Genomic DNA, 6381 nt, shown 5'->3' with positions numbered 1-6381 from the left:
TGCTGTGGAAGCCTGATCTTAAAGAGTTTGCCAGCCCGTGAATAGGGGTAACCCTGTGAGTGAGTTGTGAAGTGAGTGGGGTTTCACATGATCACAAGACTTTGCTGGAGCCTGGAGAAGTGAATCACAATTTGGCTGAATCTATTCTCTTGTGAAATCAGGACCAAGTTATTGCCTTCCCCCTGCCCTACCCCAGAAAAACAGGGAGTAACAAGAGGAGTGGCTTTTAAAAGAGGACTGTTCAAACTTTGTTTTATATATATGTATATATTTTTTAATTTTAACTTCTCAATATACATTGTAGTTGATTTTCATGTCCTTTTACCTGTTTCTCTTTCTCCCTTCCTCCCCCCCTCATTACATCATATCTGTTCACTTGTCTTAACAAGTTCAAGGAATTGTTGTGGAGAACTGTTCAAACTTTGGAGGTAGAGAGAAGAAGGAGCTTAGAAGTGTCACAGAAAATTTTTGAAAGTCAACTTTCCCTAACCTTGCCTTCTAAAGATACTCCTTACACACACATACACACAGATGTGCACACGCGCACGCGCACACACACACACACACACACACACACTGTTCTTTTAACTTCTGCTCAAATAATTGTATCTTTACCCTACTCTTCTTGACCTGACAAACTCACACTTCAAAATTCAGCATTGGTTTCAACTCTTCTGAGATCTCTTCCAGGACTCCTCAGGCTAGATTATGTGGTTCTCCTCTGGGTCCCAGCACCCTGCATTTATCACAATGTATTCCCAACTACATCATGAGGATTTTAACTTTGTATGTTAGCAACTGTATTGTGACTGGAACATAGTACATACCCAGTAAAAGTTATCTAAGCTAACCTGAATAAGGGTCGGGAGCTTCAAAAAATTGCAGATATGCATCATTTTAGGGTAAGAGCCTCTAGGCTGGGGAATGAGGAATTGTGTAGACTAGAGCTTCCTTCAGTCTGGTTGATACTAACCTTCAAGGCATCTTACCACTAGGCCTTTCTCCCCTGGCTTGCTTCAGAATGGAACACAGTCTTATAAATTGTACCCACTACTTTTGAGGGAAATGTATGGTCCTTTGGAGTTCTCAAAAAGTAAACAGAAGTGCTCATTTAGGGCCGGCCCCATGGCTCACTCGGGAGAGTGCAGCACTGGTAGCACCGAGGCCATGGGTTTGGATCCTATATAGGGGTGGCTGGTGCACTCACTGGCTCAGCGTGGTGCAGACGGCACCGAGCCGAGGGTTGCAATCCCCTTACCAGTCAGGAAAAAAAAAAAAAAAAAGTGCTCCTTTATTGAGTACCATAGGATGGCAGCTGCATTATTTTATTCAAACCTTATCACAATCTTTCTATTAGGCTCTGTCCTCTAAATGAGAAAACAGAGGTTCTAAGATTTTCCCAAAGCCATATAGCTAAACATAGGAAATATAGGAAGTAGAAAAATTCCCTCTAATCCCTAACTTTCTTCTTCTTCTCCTTCTCCTTCTCCTTCTCCTTCTCCTTCTCCTTCTCCTTCTTCTTCTTCTTCTTCTTCTTCTTCTTCTTCTTCTTCTCCTTCTCCTTCTCCTTCTCCTTCTCCTTCTCCTNCTCCTCCTCCTCCTCCTCCTCCTCCTTCTTCTTTTAACTTAAATGTAACAAGGAAAGGTGCAGTTACATGTGGGTGCTAAGGTGAATATTGATGGTAAAGCAGTCAGTGCTTCAGAGCTTACAAGATCAGTACTTGATTTTCCACATGCAAGACCACACTGAAGCCACGCATGGCCCTGAAAAGCAGGTTGTGTGGGGATTACCAGCTAGGGAAGCAAGATATAGAAAGGTTAAGTGGCATCCCAGATGTCACCAGTCTGGTCCTCTGACCTCAGGACCATATCCCACAGCTCTGAAGGCCTGACTGGCTTTCACAGTCCATGTAGACTCAGCTCAGACATGCAGACAGTGGAGCAGTTTTTGTTGTCACAGAAGACTTGTCTTCTTCAATCATCTGGTGCGTCACCAGTCTGGTCCTCTGACCTCAGGACCATATCCCACAGCTCTGAAGGCCTGACTGGCTTTCACAGTCCATGTAGACTCAGCTCAGATATGCAGACAGTGGAGCAGTTTTTGTTGTCACAGAAGACTTGTCTTCTTCAATCATCTGGTGCAGAATGTACTTATTTACTTTCTTATAGCTCACATCATTCCTCTATGGATTTAAAATGATTTTATATTGCATTAAGCTGCCTAATCACATAAGCCAATTAATCCAAATCATTTGATTTCTTTGTTTTCATGACAACAAATAACCAAATCGGATAAATTCTTACCTCTTTTTACCTTCCTCACAAAACTGCTTGCAATGTCATCACCAACCTCTCTCTGTTTCCCACATCTGTGTCTCTAAATATGCTGTTCCATGTGTTTCTCTGACCTGTGGGCCCATCTCGAGTCTGCCACCTTCACTCCCAATTCCTTTCCAACTTGGCATAATAATTTCCTGTGTAGAATTGCTTGTTCCTGTATTTAAAAACTTACTGCCCCTGTTCTTATATAATACAGCTATCTCTCCCATGCTTTTCTCCCTGACAACCCAAGCTTGCTGAAAGCAGGGACTCTGTCTTTTATCTTTGCATCCTTCACTGTGCCTACCATGATGCCTGGCACACAGTGAAGATCAGTACTTGATTTACCTCTCCCCGAGCTCAAAGAGTTTGACTTTCTAGGTAAAATAACATGCTTTATTTGTTTTTATGGGTGAACAGGAAGATAAAGTTTATTCCTTAATATTAACATTCCTAATATCTCCATGGTTCCCTCCCCTCCTTTAGGTTCTTAATGTTGTGTCTCCTTCTCAGTGATGCCTCCCCTACCTACCCTATCTAAAATTTTAAGTTCATCTCTAAACACATGTTATCATTCTTCCATGTTTGATTTTTCTTCAGGGCACTTATCACTACCTTAAAATACTATATATGAGTATTTTACTTGTTCTGTGTATTGTCTATTTCCCTTGATTAAAAGCATGCTCCATAAGGGCAGGGGTTTTTGTAACTTTTCTTCTCTTTTATCCCCAGTGCCTGCAAGAATGTCTGGCACATAGTAAGTGGTCTCAATCAGTATTTTTCAAATGAATGAATGAATACTGCTAAGTATTGTCACAAAGTGAAAACTGGAGGGGTTGGGTAATTGTTGCTGTGTGGTGTTACCATGTCTGATTTTGGGGTAATATTTAGAATAATTGATTCCAACCAGGGGTACATTCATCATCTGTGGGACACAGAGAGACTAGGTGGGCCTGAAGTTTACTTACAATCACTGAGGTCTGTACCTGGGCAAATTACTTAACCATTCTCTGTCTTAGTTTCCCATCTGTAAAAAGAGGATAACACTAATACTTACTTCAAAGCACCTGTGTAAAGTTCTAAGAACAGGAAGTTCTTAAACAAATGATAGCTGTTATTATTTCCCTCAATTCCAAAAAACATCTAAATGAGGTACACTGATTCCACATCTTAATTTTTTCTTTATTGTAGTAGTGTTTCTCAGTTGCACTCAAATTAATATTTATTTTCAAGAATTTTTATATTACTTTGGTTGGCTGTGTTTTAAAGACATTGCAGTAAATTTGTTACCAAACATTGTTGCAGTGTTTATGTCCCCAAGTTTTTACCATAAGTGGCAAATGTAAAAAATAGAAAGCCTGCAAGCATAGAGATGAACTTCTTGAAAACAGGTTGCTTTCTGCTTCACTCTTGCTGTGAGAGTCTTTAATAGAGTGGCTAGTAGGACGAAAGATTCTGAAGCTTGAGGACCCTTGAGAAAGACAGGGATTTGCAGCAAATGAGTAACCCACAATTTATGATTCTACCTCCAAAAGATTCCTTGTTAGTTACCCAGACCCATGATTGCCTATTCTCTTCTGCATCAGCCCTTTGGGTAGATTGAAGAGTCTAATTAAATTAAGCTATTGGATTGTAATTATAATTATGAAACAGAAAATCCTCCAGGGAATGTGATCACGTTTATTATTGAAGAGAGTATGTGCCTTGCAACTGGAGGCTGGGAACATCTCCCTACCTTAAGACAGTAGGAAGAAGCATGAGCCAATGGAAACAACAAAACATGAATGTTAGGTTTGGTAATAATTGTTGCACTGAAGTGTTCCTATCTGGTAATTCTACATTTCTTCTTTGGGAAATCAGAACTGGTCCTAGGTATTTGTTGGATAATAATTATGGCTAATATTTATTTAGCCCTTACCTCATACTAACATTTATTAACTTAATACTCACAATTACTCTATGCCATAAGTTGTATTATATTCCCCTTTTACAGAGAAGGAAACAGAGGCACAGAAAGGCAAATTTGTTTGCCCAAGTTTGCACAACAAGAAATTTGTTGAGCTGGTATTTGAATACAGGAAGACAACTCTAAAGCTTTATTCTTAACCTTTGCACTAAAGTGCTTCCCGAAGAAATAGGCCATGCATCTCAGAAACTTTGTTTCTTAAACTTTCAAGTTAACATTTGACATGCTACTCATGTGATCCATGCTACTCATGGGTGCTACTCATGGTTCACTTTGAACACAAATACTACACTTTGAGCAATGACGGCAACCCATGGCTATGCATCTCAGCACAACCATAGTTGTCTCCTTTGTAGAGAAGTTAAATTAATTAGCTAAGCAATAATTGAGACTATTTTATCAATGCTGCATATTTTCTTTCAGGCATTTAATTCCTTGTCATCTACAACTTACTCACCTTTGCCTTTCTGTCACTCACTTTATTCTCATCTCAGAAGCATGAGATTATCAAGGAAAAAGCACCTCAGACATTATTTTACAGGTGGGGAAATCAGGGAATGGGAGCAACTTGTTTAGTAACACATCTGGAGTTCCCTGAGGTCAGTGACTGTATCTCATCTGTCTTTATCTCCCCATTGCCCAGCACTGGTTTCACTCCATAGATACTCAAGAAAATGTGTGAGGAAAGAAGGAATTATGGTGCTGGATGAGGCATGAAAGGTAGGGAGTGTTCAGGACATGCCTCTAGGGGTGGGACAAATGCTGAACAAGAGACTTAGCCCTGATGACACCACTGGAGACACCACCACCTGATGTCTGACCAGCTCACCGGTGCTGGTCACCTGGTTCCTGGGTCTGACAGGGAGGGGGGTCTTCTGCCACTTGGGATTTGCCCTCAAGCACCTGCCGGACCCTCTGCATCCCTGGGAAGGGGAAGTGAGGGTGTGGTCAGCACTGCTGGCCGGTGGGCGGGGCTATCCCGGGGGAGGGAAGAATGCAGGATGTGGCCAGGGGCGGGGCAGGGAAGGAGGCTGCTCACCCAGGCAAAGCCGGTGGGCCTTGTCTGAGAAGACAAAGCGGAACCAGCCAGGCTCTTTACACTCAAAGGCCTTGCCGAAGGACAGCAGCACCTTGTTGTCCAAGAAGCGGCGCCAAAGCAGCATTTCCTCCTCAAAGGTGTTCTTGGGCAGGTACTGGGAGGATAAATGGGTTCAGGATATAGATGAGACCCTCCCTGCCCTTCACCTGCTGGAGGCAGGCTCGAAACTCCTTCCCTCCCCACACCCCCACCTACATCACCTTTCTCAAGTCAACCCAGATGAAGAAGCCTGCCCCACGCCTCAGGAAGGGGATGCCCAGGGTCCTGAGCTCTTCCGAGACATAGGTATGGGCAGCCCTGAGCCGAGCGTGGTTTTCTGGCAGGTACACCTGGTTGATCCAGTCTGTTTGGGTAAAAGAGAAGCCAAAAGATAAATCTCCATAACCCTCCACTCTGTCCTGCTAGTCTGCTGAAAAGAAAAAGGCCACCAGCTGCCAAGACTGTGTGAGTCACCCCTCTAGCTGGTTGACGGGGGATCAGGAGGGAATGGGGATTCAGTGTTCGGCATAAAGCACCTTAAATCCAGATACTCAGCCCTGACAGCCCCAGGTCCCACACTCTGTTCGGGATCCCAGAGTGCAAAGCCCTCAAAATGCAGAACTGAACCAAAGGTTCACCCAGTTATAAAGTGATGCTTAAGAGTCACCCAGACCAATGGGCAGATCTCAGCAGGGCCAATGACTAGGGTAGGGCCTTGGGCAGTTTCACCTCTCTGACCCTCGTTTTTTATTGACCTTTTTCTTTCTTCTTTCTGGTGTGGAGTTCTTTGAATTTTAACACATAAATATTTGTGTAACCACCACCATAGCCAGTATTCTGAACAGTTCCATCATCTCAAAGAACACCCTCCAGCTGTTTACCATCCATCAGCCCCTTCCCCACAACTTCTCGTCTGTTATCCATCACTACAATTTTGCCTTTTCCAGAATGTCACAGAAGAGGAATCATTTGATATGGAATCTTTTGAGACTAGTTTCTTTAACTCAGCATAATGCCT

The 6381-nt window shown here is 42.8% G+C and overlaps 1 long non-coding RNA gene across 1 annotated transcript; it reads right to left on the bottom strand.

Moving 5' to 3' along the window:
- Positions 1-5108: 5108 nt before the first annotated feature.
- Positions 5109-6116, bottom strand: LOC103593970. The gene is made up of 3 exons (XR_550801.1): positions 5585-6116; positions 5325-5478; positions 5109-5208 (listed from the first exon to the last, which is right to left on the bottom strand). It is a non-coding gene; the product is annotated as an uncharacterized LOC103593970 (long non-coding RNA).
- Between the last annotated feature and the right edge of the window lie 265 nt (positions 6117-6381).

This window comes from Galeopterus variegatus, unplaced genomic scaffold, assembly GCF_000696425.1.
Source record: "Galeopterus variegatus unplaced genomic scaffold, G_variegatus-3.0.2 Scaffold1452, whole genome shotgun sequence".
Taxonomy (NCBI): Eukaryota; Metazoa; Chordata; class Mammalia; order Dermoptera; family Cynocephalidae; genus Galeopterus; species Galeopterus variegatus.
The sequence above is the reverse complement of the archived record's forward strand: the minus strand, read 5'-3'. Positions and strand labels throughout refer to the sequence as shown.